Below are 19,979 nucleotides of genomic sequence, written 5' to 3' on the forward strand. Positions count from 1 at the left end.
GCATTCATGGGTCCCTCAATCAGCTATAGCTCCTCACACCCGGCAGCACTCATGCAGCTCCCAAACCATGACCCTACACCACCATGCCTGACTGTAGGCAGGACACACTTGTCTTTGTACCTCCAAAGCCACACACACTTGACTCCATCTGAATCAAATAAGTTTATCTTGGTCTCATCAGACAACAGGACATGGTTCCAGTAATCCTTGGCCTTAGTATGCTTGCTTATTTTAAACTTTTATAAAAAAAAAATAACTGAAAAGTGGGACGTGCAATATTATTCAGCCCCTTTAAGTTAATACTTTGTAGCGCCACCTTTTGCTGTGATTACAGCTGCAAGTAGCTTGGGGTATGTCTCTATCAGTTTTGCACATCGAGGGACTGAAATTCTTGCCCTGCTGAAACACAAATCTCCATCTCAGGTCTTTTGCAGACTCCAACAGGTTTTCTTCAAGAATGGTCCTGTATTTGGCTCCATCCATCTTCCCATCAATTTTAACCATTTTCCCTGTCCCTGCTGAAGAAAAATAGGCCCAAACCATGATGCTGCCACCACCATGTTTAACAGTGGGGATGGTGTGTTCAAGGTGATGAGCTGTGTTGCTTTTACGCCAAACATATCGTTTGGCATTGTGCCCAAAAAGTTCGATTTTGGTTTCATCTGACCAGAGCACCTTCTTCCACATGTTTGGTGTCTCCCAGGTGGCTTGTGGCAAACTTTAAACAACACTTTTTATGGATATCTTTGAGAAATGGCTTTCTCCTTGCCACTCTTCCATAAAGCCCTGATTTGTGCAGTGTACGACTGATTGTTGTCCTATGGACAGACTCTCCCACCTCAGCTGTAGATCTCTGCAGTTCATACAGAGTGATCATGGGCCTCTTGGCTGCACCTCTGATCAGTCTTCTCCTTGTTTGAGATGAAAGTTTGGATGGACGGCCGGGTCTTGGTAGATTTGCAGTGGTGTGATACTCCTTCCATTTCAATATGATCACTTGCACCATGCTACTTGGGATGTTTAAAGTTGCGGAAATCTTTTTGTAACCAAATCCGGCTTTAAACTTCTCCACAACAGTATCACAGACCTGCCTGTTGTGTTCCTTGGTCTTCATGATGCTCTCTGTGCTTTAAACAGAACACTGAGACTATCACAGAGCAGGGGCATTTATACGAGACTTGATTACACACAGGGGGCTTATATTTATCATCATCAGTCATTTAGGACAACATTGGACCATTCGGAGATCCTCAATGAACTTCTGGAGTGAGTTTGCTGCACTGAAAGTAAAGGGGATGAATAATATTGCATGCCCCAATTTTCAGTTTATTATGTTTTATAAAAGTTTAAAATAAGCAATACATTTCGTTCAACTTCACAATTGTGTCCACTTGTTGATTCTTCACCAGAACATTAACATTTTTATCTTTATGTTTGAAGCCTGAAATGTGGGAAAAATTTGAAAAATTCAAGGGGGCTGAATACTTTCGAAGGCACCGTATATATATATATATATATATATATATAATTGCCTTATTCTGTCCGTCTGTCTGTCTGTCTGTCTTGCTCCAAAATTGTGTCCCGGGACATGTCCTTACGGTGACAAACAGCGGATTGGCTGCTGGCTTCGCCATGTCCCCGCCCCCCTGCACGGATTGGCCTCTCGCCTCGCCTTGGCTCCTCCCCCCGCACGGATTGGCCGCTCGCCTCGCCTCGGGTCCGCCCCCCCTCGCACGGATTGGTCATGTCGTTACGGTGACAAACAGCGGATTGGCCGCTGGGCTCGCCATGGCCCCGCCCCCCGCACGGATTGGCCGCTCGGCTTCACGGATTCGCCATGGCCCCGCCCCCCCACGGATTGGGCGCTCGCCTCGGCTCCTCCCCCCCCACGGATTGGCCGCTCTCCTCGCCCAGGCTCCGCCCCCCGCACGGATTGGCCGATTGCCCAGGCTCCGCCCCCCACACGAGGTGAGCGCATCAAGGTCCTGCGGCGGAACGAACACACACACACACCAGATCGCATCCACATACTCACAAGATCCCGTGATATCGCTTGCTTCTCGGCGGCGATACTGTGTAGTGATCTTCCAGGACCTGCCGAAGGATCACATGGCCGGAAGCATGTGGTATCTCCGGATGTTGTGATTGTGTCAGCGCGTGTATGCGATCGGATGTGTGTGAGTGTATGCGATCGGATGTGTGTGAGTGTATGCGATCGGATGTGTGTGAGTGTGTGTGTGAGTGTATGCGATCGGATGTGTGTGAGTGTGTGTGTGTGTGAGTGTATGCGATCGGATCCGTGAGTGTCGGCAGAGGAGCACGGCGTGCAGCACAGCTGCTGGGACCGCCCACCGGTGGGCACAGGGAGAAGTGAGGTGTGTGTGTGAGTGTATGCGATCAGATGTGTGCGTGTTTAATGTCTGATGTGTGATTGTGGAGCACGATGGGGGGTGCGCAGCATGGGGGATGGAGCACGATGGGGAGTGTGCAGCATGGGAGATGGAGCACGTTTGGGAGTGCGCAGCATAGGGGATGGAGCACGATGGGGAGTGCGCAGCATGGGGGATGGAGCACGATGGGGGGTGCGCAGCATGGGGGATGGAGCACGATGGGGGGTGCGCAGCATGGGGGATGGAGCACGATGGGGAGTGCGCAGCATGGGAGATGGAGCACGATGGGGGTGCGCCGCATGGGGGGTGGAGCACGATGGGGGGTGCGCAGCATGGGGGATGGAGCACGATGGGGAGTGCGCAGCATAGGGGATGGAGCACGATGGGGAATGCGCAGCATGGGGGGTGGAGCACGATGGGGAATGCGCAGCATGGGGGATGGAGCACGATGGGGAATGCGCAGCATGGGGGATGGAGCACAATGGGGAGTGGGGATGGAGCACGATGGGGGGTGCGCAGCATGGGGGATGGAGCATGATGGGGGGTGCGCACCATGGGGGATGGAGCACGATGGGGGGTGCACATCTCCCCCCAAAACACACACACACACACACTGCCACACACGCACTGCACAACACACCACACACACACTGGGAACCACAAACACTGCCCTACACAGACACCCACACACAACGCCGCACACACACAACACCCAACACACAAACACCGCGGCACACACAAATATACGCACATACCGCACAACACACACATTGCACAAAACATACCTCCCCCCAAAACACACACACACACACCCCACACCCACACAAACTGCGCAACACCCATACACAATGATACAGACACACAGCGCTCTACAAACAACGCAACACACAAACAACACCGCTCTCACCCCCCGCCACACCCAGACAACACCCAGAACATGTACAGCGCCCTACACAAACACTTGGTAACTACACACAACAACATCTATATATATATATAACAAAAATCATACATTAACTACACAATACGTAAATTCTAGAATACCCGATGAGTAGAATCGGGCCACCTTCTAGTATATATATATATATATATATATATATATATATATAAAATGTGCATTCCGATTTGTACTATCATTGCACTAATATTTTGACGGATTATGTGTCTAATCCACATTCATGAAATATTTCTGCCTAGCTCATCAGATATAAAAACTTTTTGCTTCATTCTCTTTTTTCCGTCATCCCTTGTATCAGTATATTGCAAACACCCGGCTCTCACATAAGTAACGTCGCACTATTCTCCGCCATCTCCAATGAATCCGCAGCATGAATATGATTGAATATAATCGCTTCTCAGTTTGATACAGTCGACTATAATAAAAACATCCAAGGGCAATATAAACATTTTTTATTTATGGTATATACATAATAATACATTTACATTTGGGGTTCTCTTGGCATCTCGTCCCTTGTGGCTGCTTTAATAAGTAAATCACAGTAAATTAGAGATTACCTCTGGATAAACTTTGGGTTTTTTTGCTTTTTTTTTTCTTTACTCGGCTCCGCAGCCGAGTGCAGTTTCTTTGCCTATTATTTGATGCAGGCTGACCTCTCAAGTGCATCGTTGCCCCGAGGGCTCATGGTAGTCCAGCAACAGCTAAAACCCATGGGTTTATAATCTTCTCCTACATTTGCCCTTAACACTAAGAGTATCACCATTAGCCGCAGCTCCACTGGTGCTCATTAGAGCTGATCAATAAAGACTTACGTTAAGAATGCTGCTTCCACAGCTTATGTGGACTTTCTAGGAAAGCTCAGGCAATAAATGGCTTCTATCTGCAGTAAGTATCTGCAGTATATCGGTTCAGCGGGATCACACTTTAATATTTGTTGATTCAGTATAAATTACATTATAGCTCTTTTTCAAAAATATATACAATTCTTGAAAAAATATTTTTAGATGCAGTGCCTTGCAGAAGTTTTCACCCCTCAAAAAAGTCAACAGATTTCTCAAGATTACACACAAATGAATCCCATTAGATTCTTAAAGGAATTATTTAGAGGATTTATTTTTAAATAGATTTGCATAAGTAATCAATAGTGATGAGCGAGTACTAAAAAGCTCGGGTGCTCGAGGCTCGGGCCGAGCATCCCAAGATACTCGTGTACTCGGGCCGAGCAACGAGCCCAATGTTATCCTATGGGGGACCCGAGTATTATTCTGAAATGACCACCGGCAGCATGTAGAAACCATAAAACTGTAAATTAAAAAAAAAAACGTGCGTGTGTGTGTAAGCGTGCATATATATATACACGCGGAGTGGAGTGCGGGAGGGGCCGTAGCCGAGCGGGGAAGTGTCGGCCTAAAGGCACGGTCATGCTGTGAGGGCCGGCCAATCACTGCAATTCCACAACAGGGCTGTGGCATTGCAGTGGTCTGCCAGCCAATCCCTGCATAAGGGCTGGCTCTAAAAAGAGCGCCAACATGAAGACCACGAGTACAGCACGAGTATTGCGAGATTACTCGGTCCCCGCCGAGTAGCCCGAGTACAGTGATACTCGTGCGAGTACCGAGTAGTAACAAGCATACTCGCTCATCACTAGTAATCAACCCTTCCGCTGCATTGACTGCTTTAAAGGGAACCTGTCACCAGATCTGGTGACTATAAGCTGCGGCCACCACAAGTAAGCCCTTATATACAGCAATCCAGAATACTGTGTATATAAGAGCCCAGACCGCTGTATAGAACGTAAATAGCACTTTTATAATACTCACCTACGGGGCGGTCTGGTCCGATGGGTGTTGCTGATCTCCGATCCGGCGCCTCCTCTCTGCGGTGATCTTCGTCCTCCTTCTACCAAGCCCAGCGTGGATGATGCATCCTACGTCGTCCACACAGGCCGGCATTGCGGTCCTGCGCAGGCGCACTTTGATCTGCCCTGTACTGTAATGTGCATGCGTGAGGAAAGGTTAAAGACCGCCCGCATATGTGCACTACAATACTTTGATCGGCCCCCAGCTGGACAGATCAAAATGCGCATTGTCGACCAGTGTGAATAACGTAGAACACATCATCGACAATGGGCTGGGTACAAGGAGGACGGAGATGGCCGCAGAGAAGAGGCGCCGGACTGGAGAGCAGCAACACTCATCGGACCGGACTGCCCCCTAGGTGGGTATAATAAAAGTGTTTTTTGTGCTATGCAGAGCAATTTGGTCTCTTATATACAGTATTCTAGAATCTAGGGCCTACTGATGGTGGCCGCAGTTTATAGGTGCCAAATCTGGTGACGGTCCCCTTTAAATTTCCAATCCTGAGACTTCCCATCATTAATTTGTCTGAATATATTTATCTGATTTACATTGTTTACTTGTGGTTTAGTATTCCATACTTTATATAATTATTTTTCCCTCAGTGTTAAAGAAATCCGCTCTTCCTGCACTAACTTCCTGATAAGCCTATAATGTGCCTGTGTATATACACAGCAGCCAATCTGAGGAGAGAAAGCTAGAATGGGCGGGACTGAGAATGAGACTTAACCAATGATGAATCAGGAGGTGTGCTTCAGACTACTTCAGACTCCTTTAAGCACTGTAGGTAAACAGGTCACAGATCACAGCTCTGTCTTAATGAAGATGAACTAAAAGACATCAAGACAGCATGATATAGGAAACAAAATAGTGGATAATCATCCCTTATAGATACTAACCCACATATAATTCTTACTCTCACAACACGATCATTCCTGTAAGTCTGCTGTTTTTACTGTGCTCTTTTTTTTTAGCTTAAATTTGACTTGCAACTATTTAGCATATTTTTAGTTATACAGATTCTTGTCATGTCACTGCATTGTTACTGTTTTGCTCCTGGTGTTTGAAAAATCTTTTTCTTCCTGTATACTACAAATTACAACGTGCAGTGGAGGCGGCTCCTATGCTTTGTAATAGTGAGATCACAGATGTTTGTACTGCCCCTGTGTCAGCGGCTGAGCCGCTCGGATCCGGAGCCGCGGTGGCTCGAGGGGTGTCCGGACCCGGGAGGGGGGGGTCGCGCGGACACTCAAAGTGAAAAGGGGGATATGTACAGGGGATTTGAAAGTTCGTGATGCCACCCAGGGTGCGTGGTAAGATGGAGTACCACTGCTGCTGTTGGGGCGCCCGGTGGCGCTGATATGGTAGCAAGGTGTTTAACCCCTCCGTGGCTAGGGAGTTGTACCCCGGGCCTCGGTGATGGTAGCGAAGGGGTGCCGTTGGGGAGGAAAGGGTTTCTGCGTACTCACTAAGTCCAAGAATACTGACACCAACAACTTGTAAACCAGAATTCTGAGCACCACTGCAGCCAGGAGGGAGCACGCTTGGATCCGTGCCCTTGGTATTGCTTGTTACCCTGGGACCTTTTCCGTGGCACCTTCTTTACTATTTGAACCCTGTAGTGTGGAATTCCTCAAGTCTCGCTCACCTGTATGGCTAACGGAGTGAGCTTGCTTTCAGGGTTCACGCTTGGGATTTGATGGACTGTATTTTGGGAAAGTCCTATCCTCTCGTTGCGCTAGTACCCGGATTTTGGAGCGGGTGAGGGATGAATCTTGAAGACTTCACCCCCATCGGGTAAATTACCAGGACGCTTGAAGCTACTTCCCGGCCTAGGGTCCACGTACCCCGTCGTGCCCTGGCCCCTGCCCGGAGATGGCTCAAGGCCGCTGGCTGCCCTCCTCAGCAGATCCGTGCCCCTTGACATGATCCCCTGTGACTGGGGTCCCAGCTCCTACCAGGCCCAGACCAACGTCTGCCACCTAGTAGACTATATGAGCCCTGTTCCAACACAGCGACCTCTCCCTCTGAGAGTCACCACTCCACACTCCTACTCCTTCACCTCCCTTCTCACTTCTCCTTCTACACTTTTTCACTTTCCCCTACCAACCCCCCAAGTGGGCGGCCTTATTCTCTTCAGGCCCCCCAATGGTGTGTCTGGTGGGTGTGGTTCAAAGCGTTCCTAGGATTTTGACTGGTTCTGATCTTAGCAACACCAAAGAACAGGGATCCGTAACCAAGGAGGATGCGGAAACTGTGCAGAAACGCAGATTGCACAATACCCTGTGACAACCTGATAGGCCAGGGCGTCACATGTTCATGCAAGCACCATGCGACGCACGTTACCCAAGTATTGAATGGTGGTCCGAAAAAAAGTGAAGAGGCCTCAACTTCACTATTGTGATAAGAAGTGTTGTCTCTAGTTTGCAAAAAAGTACGACACGTGGACAATAGAAGATTGGAAACGGGTGATTTGGAGCGACGAGATGAAAGTCAATAAACTAGACTCTGATGGGTGCAAAGAGGTCTGGAAAAAACAAGGGAAAAGGGGCTCATAGATTAAGAAATTGAAGGAACTATCAAGTTTGTTGGAGGAAGTCTGATGATATGGGGACATTTCACACCCAAAGACATTGGATACTTGACCAGGATTGATGGTGGTCTCATTCCTAAGCTATATGTGAGTATCCTACAAAATAAGTTACTTCGTACACTGGACTACTATGGGTATGAAGAGGACAACAGTGCACCAGCAGGACAACAACCCGAAGTGTGACGCCCAGGGTTATGGGGTACTCGGTCCCGGGCAGTGCATATCTGGGGAATGTCACTTTGGAAGGAGTTGCCCGGTTCCGTGCCCTGGGCCCTTTTAGAAAAGGGGAATATTTACAGGGGATTAGAATAGTGTTCACACGTGACGCCACTTGCGGTGTTGCGGCTATATAGATGGAGCCGCCGCTGCACGATGTCTACTACTGGGGCTGGTGTTAATGGCAGCCTGGTTGTTAGACCCTCTGCAAGCAGGGCCGGGCCCCAGAGGGTAGGTGTAATGACGGGTGTCAGAAGAAAGTAGTCCACACAAGGGGTTCAGTGCAACTGGCTCTTTACTCCCTTTCTGGTGGTAACTGGTCACCCGAGGCCGGCTGGTTTCACCTTCAGGTTCCCTTTGTCCCAGTGCCAGTGTAGTAATTTGGTGCCTTCTTCCCTGTGAACACTGTGAAGTGTTTGTGTGTGACCGGCACTAGTCTTCTGGGGCCCTAGGGGGTAGGCCCTGCATGCTGGTGAGGATGCAGAACCTTGTAGCTCCCTGATGGCTTCAAGGGTGCTACAGAAGCATACATCGAGATTGGAGAAGAAATAGTTCAATGACAATGAAGTAGAAGTGCTGGATTGTCCCCATAGTCCCCAGACCACAATCCAATCGAACATTTGTAGGTAGAGTTGAAGAAAAAGCTGTATACATCCCCAAGTGAGCCGACCAGAGGCCGTAGAGTTGAGAACTACTGCTCACAGTTTAGACGTTGGGCAATAGAGACCTCCTGGAATTACTCTGTTCTCCGAAGTAAGTATTATCAGGGACTTTTGGGTCAAATTAGGGACATGATGGCTTAAACTCCTGTGCACGCAGTCCCTGGAGAAGCCATGACACTTGCTGTTCATTTAGATAGACACATAAGGGATAGAGACATGTTTAAAGGTGTCTCATTGACAGCTTTCTTCTTACCAGTTGATGTCTCCCATCCTGATAGTTATGTCCCTTACTCTGCTGCTGTTCTCTAACACATAAAAACCACTCTTCTCACTTTCCTATGCTCCCACTATGTGTGGCAATCTCTTCTGAAGCCAGCGCATACGCCGGTCGCTTATATCAGCATACATGCTATGGGCGATGCATGACGTCACTGCTTATACACCTGTGATTGGCACCCTGGCGTCAGCTGCCGGCCTCTGATTGGTCGACGGCATGTATTGCGGCATAAAGACCTGATGATCTCTGCTCGGCAGTGCATTTCAGTTGAATGTGCGTACTTGACGCATATCCAGCTGAAATAAGTGGTGGCGTCAGTGGACCCTTCTCCCGCATGGGTCCGGTTGCATCCTATACGATTGCGATAGTTATGCCCCTCAATATATATACATATAAATATAAATACTAACCTTTGTACCCATGTAGACTTACCCTCCCATCCCTCTTCCCTACCTTCTGTAAATTCACAATTTTATATGTTTAGATGAAGTACATTTCTGCCGAGGTACATTTTCTACCAACTTTTCACAATGTTTAGAAGTTATTTCACCCAATCATTTCATATTTCATACTAGTTTGATATGTTTAGGAATTATCCTCCTACCCTAAAACTTGGCAATCCACTTTTAAAAAAAAAAAAAAATATTAACATGGGCAGTTCCTCTATCAGCATTCTGCCAGCACTATAGGTGCTGGGATATCTTTCCCCTTACTTTTCGTATTGCATTCCTTCTGTCATTGTCTAATAATTTGTCTGTCTTGAACAAAATTTCTTTCTGCAGTTAGTTAGATAGGAGAGGAGGAGCATAGAGGAAGTCACACTCCCTCCTGTATATCCTAATCTCCCTATCCAAATAGGCCTTTATGCACTGGATTTCTATTGGTTAGTTAGAATATCCTTAGCAATTTCCCTCTTTTCCTCCAAAATCACAACCCCAATAATTCCCCAGTAATTGGCAACTTATACGCAGCCTCAAGTGTCTTATTTTACAGCCTGTCGTAGAGACAATGCTCAGAATAGCCCAAAAAAGTACATGAATTTGTCATGAAACTTCTCAGATTTTCACTTTAATCTTGCCTATCAGTGTGGAGGAGCTTGACACAATGGTTGCATCAGTGAATATGTCAAACACATATCAATCAGTCACATCACTAATTGCAAAGAATGCATAGTGCACCTCGAGTCATTTGACATCAATTATTTCAGTAATTGAATGTGAGTCTTAATTTACATTGCTACAGTGTGTCCAATAATCAACTAATTCCTTCCACTTCTAACGTGTTATGATGTAGCTTATGATTTAACATTGCTGAAATGCTTTTGTAATTAAATATGATATTGCCTGAATGTCTTAAGATTCGTAAGAAGTTTTACAGTAATTGACACACTAGTAATCTCCGGGCTCGAATGGAATTTTATTGCTTCGTAGCTAAATTGCAGGTGACGTGGTTGAGACGGTGTTGAATGTAGGCACTCATTTAGCTGTGAACTGAATAATTTTTAAAATGAGAAAGCACAGATTTTAGGGCCTAGAATGCAGTATTTGTACCAAATATTAAGGCTATGTGGCCACGGGGACATTGTCCTGCGGATATATCCGCAAGACATTCCGCAGGTGCTCCCAGAAATCCGCAACAGAACTTTCTCTGTTTCAATGCTGCGGATATACAGCGGACTGTCGTGCGGATATGGTGCGGGCATTCTGCATTGAGGATACAGTACCATGGCTTCGGCACTGCATCCTCAATGCAGAACAAGTGCTGCAGTGATCGGGGTGCTCATACTTACCTCCATCATGCAGCACCTCGCTTTCCGGCGGCCGGGTCACTGTCAGGCAGAGTCTGGTTCACTGTGCTGGAGGTGGGCGGGCCTGAACTAGCTCTGGCTGTCACATGACCGGAGCTCGTGCAGGCCCCGCCCACCTCTTCCTTCCTGTACCTGGCTGGATCCACCGCGCTGCTGCCGCTGCCGCTACACCAGACTGAGAAAGTGACTCGCGTCTCTATCAAGGCAGGTAAGTATATGGGACCCTGCGGAGAAATCCGCAACAATAATTGACATGCTGCAGATTTTTCCGCACGAAAATCCGCACGATTTCCGCTGCGGAAAAATCCGCAGCGTGGGCACAGCATTTCCCAAATGCCATAGAAATGGCTGGGGAGTAGCTGTGCTGCAGATTTCTGGAAAATCCACGGCTTTTCCGCGAGAAATCCGTGGCAAAATCTGCGCATTTTCTGCAGCGTGGGCATATAGCCTAAGGAAAATTGTAGGGGAGTGCAGCCCCTACTAAGGATGTTTCTTTACCATGACTTTACGACTTTGTTGTACTGTGGCTTTAAGAGACTGATCCCCTGCAGAGCACAATGGAATGGTCCGCATCTGCCCTGCTGCTATGTGTTTGTTTGGTCTGACCTGGGAAAAGTGCAGGGAGAAGCAGAAAGTGGCAGACTGTGTGAGAGAGTTCCAGGACGTGCAGAAGGACGCACACAGGAGAGTCAGTATCCGGCCGGATAGAAGACCTCACCTGATGAGCCCAGCTGTCCAGTGAATCATGGGAAGAAAAGTCCTACATCACCCTCCCGAAGTGAAGTGTGCACCACCATATCGTCAAGCCTCAGAGCGGAACGGTCCTGCCAACAATGCCATGAGTGTACACTTGGGCATAGTGGTTAGGGAACAATAATAGGCCTCCATAGCCAGAGTACGGTAGCCACACGGTCCCTTTAGGGAGACCAGTTAGGATAGAGGACAAAGCAAGCTTGTTTAATGTTGAATATATGCATATCACTGTACTGCTGTTAAAATTGCATTGCATGTTGTACTAGTAGTGGCAACCTGGTCAGTTGCTTCAGCTAAAGAGTATACTGTTGTACTGATGGGTATTTTCCCACCTTTACTCCTTTTACCCCCCTCCTGCTATGTGTTTGCTATTCCTTGTAAATAAACATTTTCCATGGTTTATCTGTTAGTCCGTCTGATCCCGTGACTTGTTCTGCATAGCGGAGGGCCCTCGGTCCATGGCTTCAAAATCATATGTCTAATATTCTGTGCCAATATGTCCATACCAGATATCTGCTATATATGTGTGGTGGCTGTCAGCTGCGCATGTTTTGGAAAAAATTCAGGATGCAAATTCTCCCTCTATTGAACAGCAGGCACCTGCCTAAAACTCCTGTGGTCTCATCTAGGTTTGATCATGGAAATTTAAGGGGGTTTTCAACTAGGGTGATACTCATCACATATCACATATCCTTAGAATAGTCATGAGCGACCACTAAACAGTATCACAGAGTGGTGATATTCTGCTATACACACTGTTTACATGTATACGTGTTTGTTCTTGAGTGTGAGGCACGTGACTGCACAAGAGAAGGACCCATCTAGGGACGTTAGGGAATGCAGGGATCAGCCTTAGGTAAGGTGTTAAGAGGTGACACTGTTCCCCTTTCCCTAGTGCCAGGGCCATCCATTGTTCTATTGTTTCCCTGGTGAATCCTTTGTGTTGTGTCGCTTACTGGGGGTCCTCTCATCCCCGGGGTGAGATTGAGACTTTGCTAAGAGGTTATCTCAGCTTTACTTTGAGCAATCCCTGGACATTGATTGTTATTGTTGAGGGAACCTGCTGCTGGCTGATCATACAATACATGAATGTGCTGTTATTGTTGAACCAGTGTGCACTTTTTGTGAGCAACTCTCTTCCCATGTTCATAGTGTCTCAAATTAGCAATCCCTCTATGATACTCATATACCCTAAAAGAATGTATGAAAGGGTTAAGATTGTAATATTGGACAGTAAGTATGGTTTTTCAGACTTCTCATTATAAGATAGTTGAACTTTCTTCAGTTGGTCCAAGAGGCAACGTCCTTCCACAGGTTCTCAAAAGCCTTAGGTCATCACCAATGAACTATAGTCCACCAAGTGAACTCAACAACGTTCCAGTCTCGATCTCTTCACAGAGGTACAAGTTGTCCCTTCCAGTGACCAAGATATCTGCCTATCAACTACTCAAAGCAACTGTTCGCTAGTCTGGATAGGACAGCAGACATATCCAGTAACTATCCCTCAGAACCTTATAATTGCTTTGTCCAGTCATGGCATTACACGCGTTGGTGCCGCAGAACACGACTGTCTGTTCTTGTTGAAGCCCTGTAAAACAAGACAACACAAAGTTTTGAAAGACTATTGAACCGCATGTAGCTGAATTTAGTTTTTTTTATTAAGTCTCATTGCCCATTGTGTGTAATATATGGTCTCTCAAAAGGCAGCCACCTTTACTAACATGACAGAATGGCCGGTGGTGGAGAGCTCATGGATACCATCACAGTCGTGTAATGGGAGACACCGATGTAACAAGTCAGTTCATGACATGTCTTCTCTCTTAACTCTTTCCCCATCACCTGTGACTGATGTTATAGAGAAGTGGAAAGAACCGTAGCAACTCAGCCACGAAAGGGAGACCATGTAACATTATAGAGTGGGGTCACCAAGTGCTGAGGAGTAGAGGGCAGAAAATTTGTTAACTAGATTGGTTCGAATTGATTTGCATGCCCAATTTTATCTGGCTCAATAGTGTTCTAGAATTGCTGGACAGAAGAGGGAGTACTGACTTTTACCTGTTGTTGTCCACGGCTCTTCTTTTCATTGGCCAGCCTGGTGCAACATCATCGTTGCAGTGTGATGTAAATGTGGGTCGGTTAATCAAAAGAGGAGTCTCCGAGGCAATTCCCTTCTCCTGGCCAGCGGCCACAGACCACTGTTGTGGACGATGGAATAAGACATGTGAATACGTTTCCACCAACGTTGCCCATGACACTCTGCTGAATCCATAACTAGAGTCCAAACTTCGTCTGGTATTAACATCATTTTTTCAGGGCTTGGTTCCAGTGAATGGAAATCTTTATATTTCAAAATATAAGACATTTTGGACAATTGTAGCTGGACGCACAGAGCTCAGACCTCAACCTCATCCAACACTTTTGGAATAAACTAAAATGGAGATTGTAAGCCCAGCCCTGAGGCTCTTAGATTTTAACCTCAACAACTGCAGGCAATCACAGCTCTCAGTGGTCTTGCTGCTGCTTTGAATGCTGATAACTTTGTTCCATTGTAAACACAGATGGGGTGGCCTGCAAGGGATCCCAGAAAGTGTGAATAGATGAGTATAGATTTTTTTTATTATTTTTTTAGTATTTCAAGCATAACATGGCAGTGGTTATATATCAGGGTGGTACTGTAAACCTGGATGTTTGCTCTGGTACTTTTAGGGTTACGAGACTTATTAGGGCATTGCAGGGACAGGTATAAGAGATAGCTGAATGGACGGGTGAGTCTGGTTATCCACATACTGTACGTCTGCCCAAGGGTGTGTCTTAAGTGTCAAGATGGAGAATGATTGTTTGACACCTTGTCAGTGTGGGGAGGCTGAGTTGTCTCCAGAAAGGAATCCTCTGGGAGACAGAGGATTAACTGGTCCTGACCGGGACCGTGTGTGTACAGGTTGTGAAGCCTCTGGAAGGAACCCTCTAAATTAAGAGAGGATTTGTTTCTCCTGACCAGGGTTAGTGTGTGGAGGTTTCTGAAACCTCCGGAAGGAATCTCAGGGAGAGGAGTTGTGTGTACTGATCAGGGTCAGTGAGCGGAGAGGGAGATACCTCCAGTGAGATATTTTGGTGGAGAAGCGTATCTTAAACTGTGCAGGGGAATCGTGAGTTAAAAGCTGTGTTGTATGCCTTTAAGCAGGATGAGGCTTTGTATTATGTGAACTTGAGTGAGGTTTATGTGTGTTTTAATAAACTGGCTGGGCTTTTAAATGGAAAGCGTTCCTGTGTGGTACCTCAAACAGCAAGTAGGGTAAGTAACCCCATCACACAAGCTACCGGTAAAATTTCAATGTTGCCCAGAAAACACCATGACTCATAAAAACCTGCATTGAAAAATTCTGTGATGTTTTTACAAGAGCATTCTAACGGGAAATATCTATATCATGTTGGTTTTCAAAGCATTTCTACAACATTAATTATAATATTAAAGAGGTTGGCCACTACTTTTACATTAATGGCCTTAGGATAGGTCATCAGTGAGTGATTGACTTGGGTCCGACACCCCGCACCCCTGCCGATTGACTGTTTATGGTCCCGGCGGCAGCAACAGGCAGCCGGAAATGCTCATCTCCTGATAGCAGCCACAGCTGGGTACTACACACACGCCGGCGCTGCTCCATCTTCTGGTGGTGGCTATGGCTGGGTACTGCACATCCACCTCCCATTTATATAAATAGGAGGTGGAGTGTTGCTCCATCTTCTGCCGGTGGCCGCGGCTGAGTACTGCACATCCACCTCCCATTTATATAAATAGGAGGTGGAGTGTTGCTCCATCTTCTGCTGGTGGCCGCGGCTGGGTACTGCACATCCACCTCCCATTTATATAAATAGGAGGTGGAGTGTTTCTCCATCTTCTGCTGGTGGCCGCGGCTGTATACTGTACATCCACCTCCCATTTATATAAATAGGAGGTGGAGTATTACTCCATCTTCTACCGGTGGCCGCGGCTGGGTACTGCACATCCACCTCCCATTTATATAAATAAGAGGTGGAGTGTTGCTCCATCTTCTGCCGGTGTCCGCGGCTGGGTACTGCACATCCACCTCCCATTTATATAAATAGGAGGTGGAGTATTACTCCATCTTCTGCCGGTGGCCGCGGCTGGGTACTGCACATCCACCTCCCATTTATATAAATAGGAGGTGGAGTATTGTTCCATCTTCTGCCGGTGGCCGCGGCTGGGTACTGCACATCCACCTCCCATTTATATAAATAGGAGGTGGAGTATTCCTCCATCTTCTGCCAGTGGCCGCGGCTGGGTACTGCACATCCACCTCCCATTTATATAAATAGGAGGTGGAGTATTGCTCCATCTTCTGCCGGTGGCCGCGGCTGGGTACTGCACATCCTCCTCCCATTTATATAAATAGGAGGTGGAGTATTCCTCCATCTTCTGCCAGTGGCCGCGGCTGGGTACTGCACATCCACCTCCCATTTATATAAATAGGAGGTGGAGTATTGCTCCATCTTCTGCCAGTGGCCGCGGCTGGGTACTGCACATCCACCTCCCATTTATATAAATAGGAGGTGGAGTATTGCTCCATCTTCTGCCGGTGGCTGCGGCTGGGTACTGCACATCCACCTCCCATTTATATAAATAGGAGGTGGAGTGTTGCTCCATCTTCTGCTGGTGGCCGCGGCTGGGTCCTGCACATCCACCTCCCATTTATATAAATAGGAGGTGCAGTGTTGCTCCATCTTCTGCTGGTGGCCGCGGCTGGGTACTGTACATCCACCTCCCATTTATATAAATAGGAGGTGGAATATTACTCCATCTTCTACCGGTGGCCGCGGCTGGGTACTGCACATCCACCTCCCATTTATATAAATAGGAGGTGGAGTGTTGCTCCATCTTCTGCCGGTGTCCGCGGCTGGGTACTGCACATCCACCTCCCATTTATATAAATAGGAGGTGGAGTATTACTCCATCTTCTGCCGGTGGCCGCGGCTGGGTACTGCACATCCACCTCCCATTTATATAAATAGGAGGTGGAGTATTGTTCCATCTTCTGCCGGTGGCCGCGGCTGGGTACTGCACATCCACCTCCCATTTATATAAATAGGAGGTGGAGTATTCCTCCATCTTCTGCCAGTGGCCGCGGCTGGGTACTGCACATCCACCTCCCATTTATATAAATAGGAGGTGGAGTATTGCTCCATCTTTTGCTGGTGGCCGCGGCTGGGTACTGCACATCCACCTCCCATTTATATAAATAGGAGGTGGAGTATTGCTCCATCTTCTGCCGGTGGCCGCGGCTGGGTACTGCACATCCACCTCCTATTTATATAAATAGGAGGTGGAGTGTTGCTCCATCTTCTGCTGGTGGCCGCGGCTGGGTACTGCACATCCATGTGCAGTACCCAGCCGCGGCCACCACCAGAAAATGGAGCAGCGCCGGAGATGCGCTGGGACAGTAAATGGCCGATCGGTGGAGGTACGGAGTGTTGGACCCCGGCCAATCAGACATTAATGACCTATCATAAGGATGTTATTTACTTTTAATGGTAAATAACATTGGTCTTCAATAATTCCCTAAATCCGAAATGTTCAACCAAATAGATATAATCCAATACTATAATTTAGTGAATACTTTCTTGCTTTTATATTGGCCTCTATATCTAATTTTACTTGATACTTTTTTGGATCTTCCTCGGCTTGCTGTCTAATCCGGCAGCCCTCAACCACCTTACCCACAGAGCCGCCCCCGCAATGAAGCAAAGTTCACGCTGAATGAATATCTCATCTTTGACTAATGTCACGAAGCCCCATGATTTAGAGTAAAAAAAAAAAATAATAATTTGCATCAAAATTGCTTCTTCTTACTATTTGTTCCAAATGTTGCTTTAAAAATGCATTCCATAAGATAGTAATTGGCTGATATCATAATCTATTCAACCTCTGGGTTGTCTGGAATATAATGATACTGCTATGATGCATTTATTAGCTACTGTGAAAGAAGTTTTAAAGATTTCACACTCCTTGATTAGGCGTGCAATAGACTGAAATAATTGCTCATTTCCCAGACCCCTTGCTGTATAACTCTCTATGACCAGGGGGAAGTGACAAATGACTATCAAGGAGTCTGAATCCATTCAAACATATCAAAAGGAATGCGGTATCTAACTCAGAGATAATATACATCTTAAGAATACACTTGTATTTATGTTTCCTCTTGTTTTGCCATCCCCCGGAGGCACAGCTATAATATGGAGGAATAGTATACATATTTCCTTTTCATCAGATCTTAGCTTTCTCACAAAAGGTTTAGATATGTGTAGAATTTGCAATCATTTTGTAAATATCACCACAATAAAACAGATCTAACCTCTACTGTAATGCAAATAAAATAACAAGCCATGAAAGGTCATCCAGAAAGCGGAATGTTAGGAAACCACGGGATGAATATTGTTTCTTTGGACCAAGATGAATAAAGCTATGTTCATACAAACTTTTTATTTTTTTGTGGCATTCAGAAACAATGACTTTATAATGTGGAAACCTGTTCAGGAAAAGCTTCTTTTTTTGGAATAGTTTATGGAGTTTTTATTTTCTCGAAACGGTTTTGAAGAACTTCAGAATGTTTTTTTTCCTGATGCATTTTGCAGCCTCTTGATTGAAGTTTGAAAAGGTTTCCATCAGGATCCGATTAAAAAATTTATTTTTTCTCTTCTAGATTGTCACAATTCACCTTTGGCTCTGCTCCTTGGAGAGCCATTGGGTTTTGTCTATTGCTCAGTTGTTTGTAATCCCCGAGTCCTTGCCGGGGCTTGTTTGGTGCCTCGTTTTGGTAATTGCCTTGCTTTATCTTTGGACTGTTTCCACCGGAACTTCGCCAGTGATAGTGTCTGCTCTGCAGTGTGCACTACTGGTTCCTGTGAGTTTGTTCTGATCCTCGTCCCGCTACCCCAACTCCTGTCCCTGTCCTCCTCTCCATCCGTCTTGACTGTGCTCCCTGACTTCCTGACTCTCAGTTTGTCTGGTTCCCTCAGTCCCGCTTTCCCCCTTTTGTACTTACGTTCCCCTTGAGCTTCTGACCTCGGCTTGCTCTCTGACTTTGGTTCTGCTCCCCATCTGTACCTGACATTACCTACCTTAGGCTACCACGTGACTTTGATTTCTCTTCCTCCTTTGCACTGACGTGACCTCCTGGCTCTGACTCTTGGCTTGTATGAACATTTTGCTACCTCCCCGTCTAGAGACTGGTGACATCTAGTGGGCAGACGCTGCATTATATCTAGGAGCTCTACATCTATCCTGTGTACCTGCACCCCCTGGTGATAGCATTACATAGGTGTTTTTCAAACCCTCTTCAGGAAAAAAAGAAAAAGAGTTAAAAAAAATCCTCATTCACTGACGAGCAAAAGTGTTTCGTTTAGTTCTGGCTTTAGTAGCAAAAGGGTGACAATGTTTTGAACTTTTGACTTTCCAACTCCATATATGACCATTCACTACAGTTTCAAACGAGAGATGACCTTAATTTTATAGACAATCATCTTGGCTATCTCATACATAAACGTGACTTGCAGCTATTTAACATAGGATTAGTTATGCAGATTCTTGTCATGTCGCTGCATTGTTACTGTTTTGCTCCTAAAAAATCAAAAATTTTAATTTTTATTTGTTAGAATTTTGTAAATCCACCTTTGGCTTTCAACACTGCTCAATTCTTTCTATGCTCTCAATTATATTCAGCATGTCTCAACTGAAATCTCATTCCAGGTTTCTTCTACCCGTTCCTAATATTGGCGTATACTGTTCGGCTCACTTGGGAATGTATATAGCTTTTTCTTCCAATCTACTCAAAAGGGTTTGATTGGATTGAGGTCTGGGGACTGTGAAGGCCAACTCAACATCTCAACTTCACTGTCATTGAACCATTTCTTGGCCATTCTCGATATATGTTTTGGGTCATTGTCCTGCTTTGTCGTCCTTTTGATACCCAAAGTACTTGAGTGTATGAAGTAACTCATCTTGTAGGATCCTCACATATAGCCTAATATTGTGACCACCAATAATCCTGGTCAAGTATCCAACACCTTTAGTTGTGAAAGAACCCCATATTATCAGGGTTCCTCCACCAAACTTAACTGTTCCTTCAATTTCTCAATCCGTTAGCCCCTTTTCCCCTTGTTCCTTTAAGACCAATTTGCACCCATCAGAATGTAGTCTATTGACTTCATTTCATCACTTCAAATCACCAGTTTCCAATCTTTTACTGTCCACTTTTCATACTTTTCTGCAAACTCGAGCTGACGCTTCTTATCATGATATTATGGTCAAAGTTTCTTCACCTTTTTTGGGCCGTCATTCCAGACTTGTGCATCGTATACTGCTTGCATGGACATCAATGATCTCACTATTGTGAAGCATATAAGGCACCTCCACTGTCAAGTTTATCACACCAGAACTGATAGACCTTGTGAT

The sequence above is a fragment of the Anomaloglossus baeobatrachus genome, chromosome 5 (assembly GCF_048569485.1).
Source record: "Anomaloglossus baeobatrachus isolate aAnoBae1 chromosome 5, aAnoBae1.hap1, whole genome shotgun sequence".
Classification (NCBI taxonomy): Eukaryota; Metazoa; Chordata; class Amphibia; order Anura; family Aromobatidae; genus Anomaloglossus; species Anomaloglossus baeobatrachus.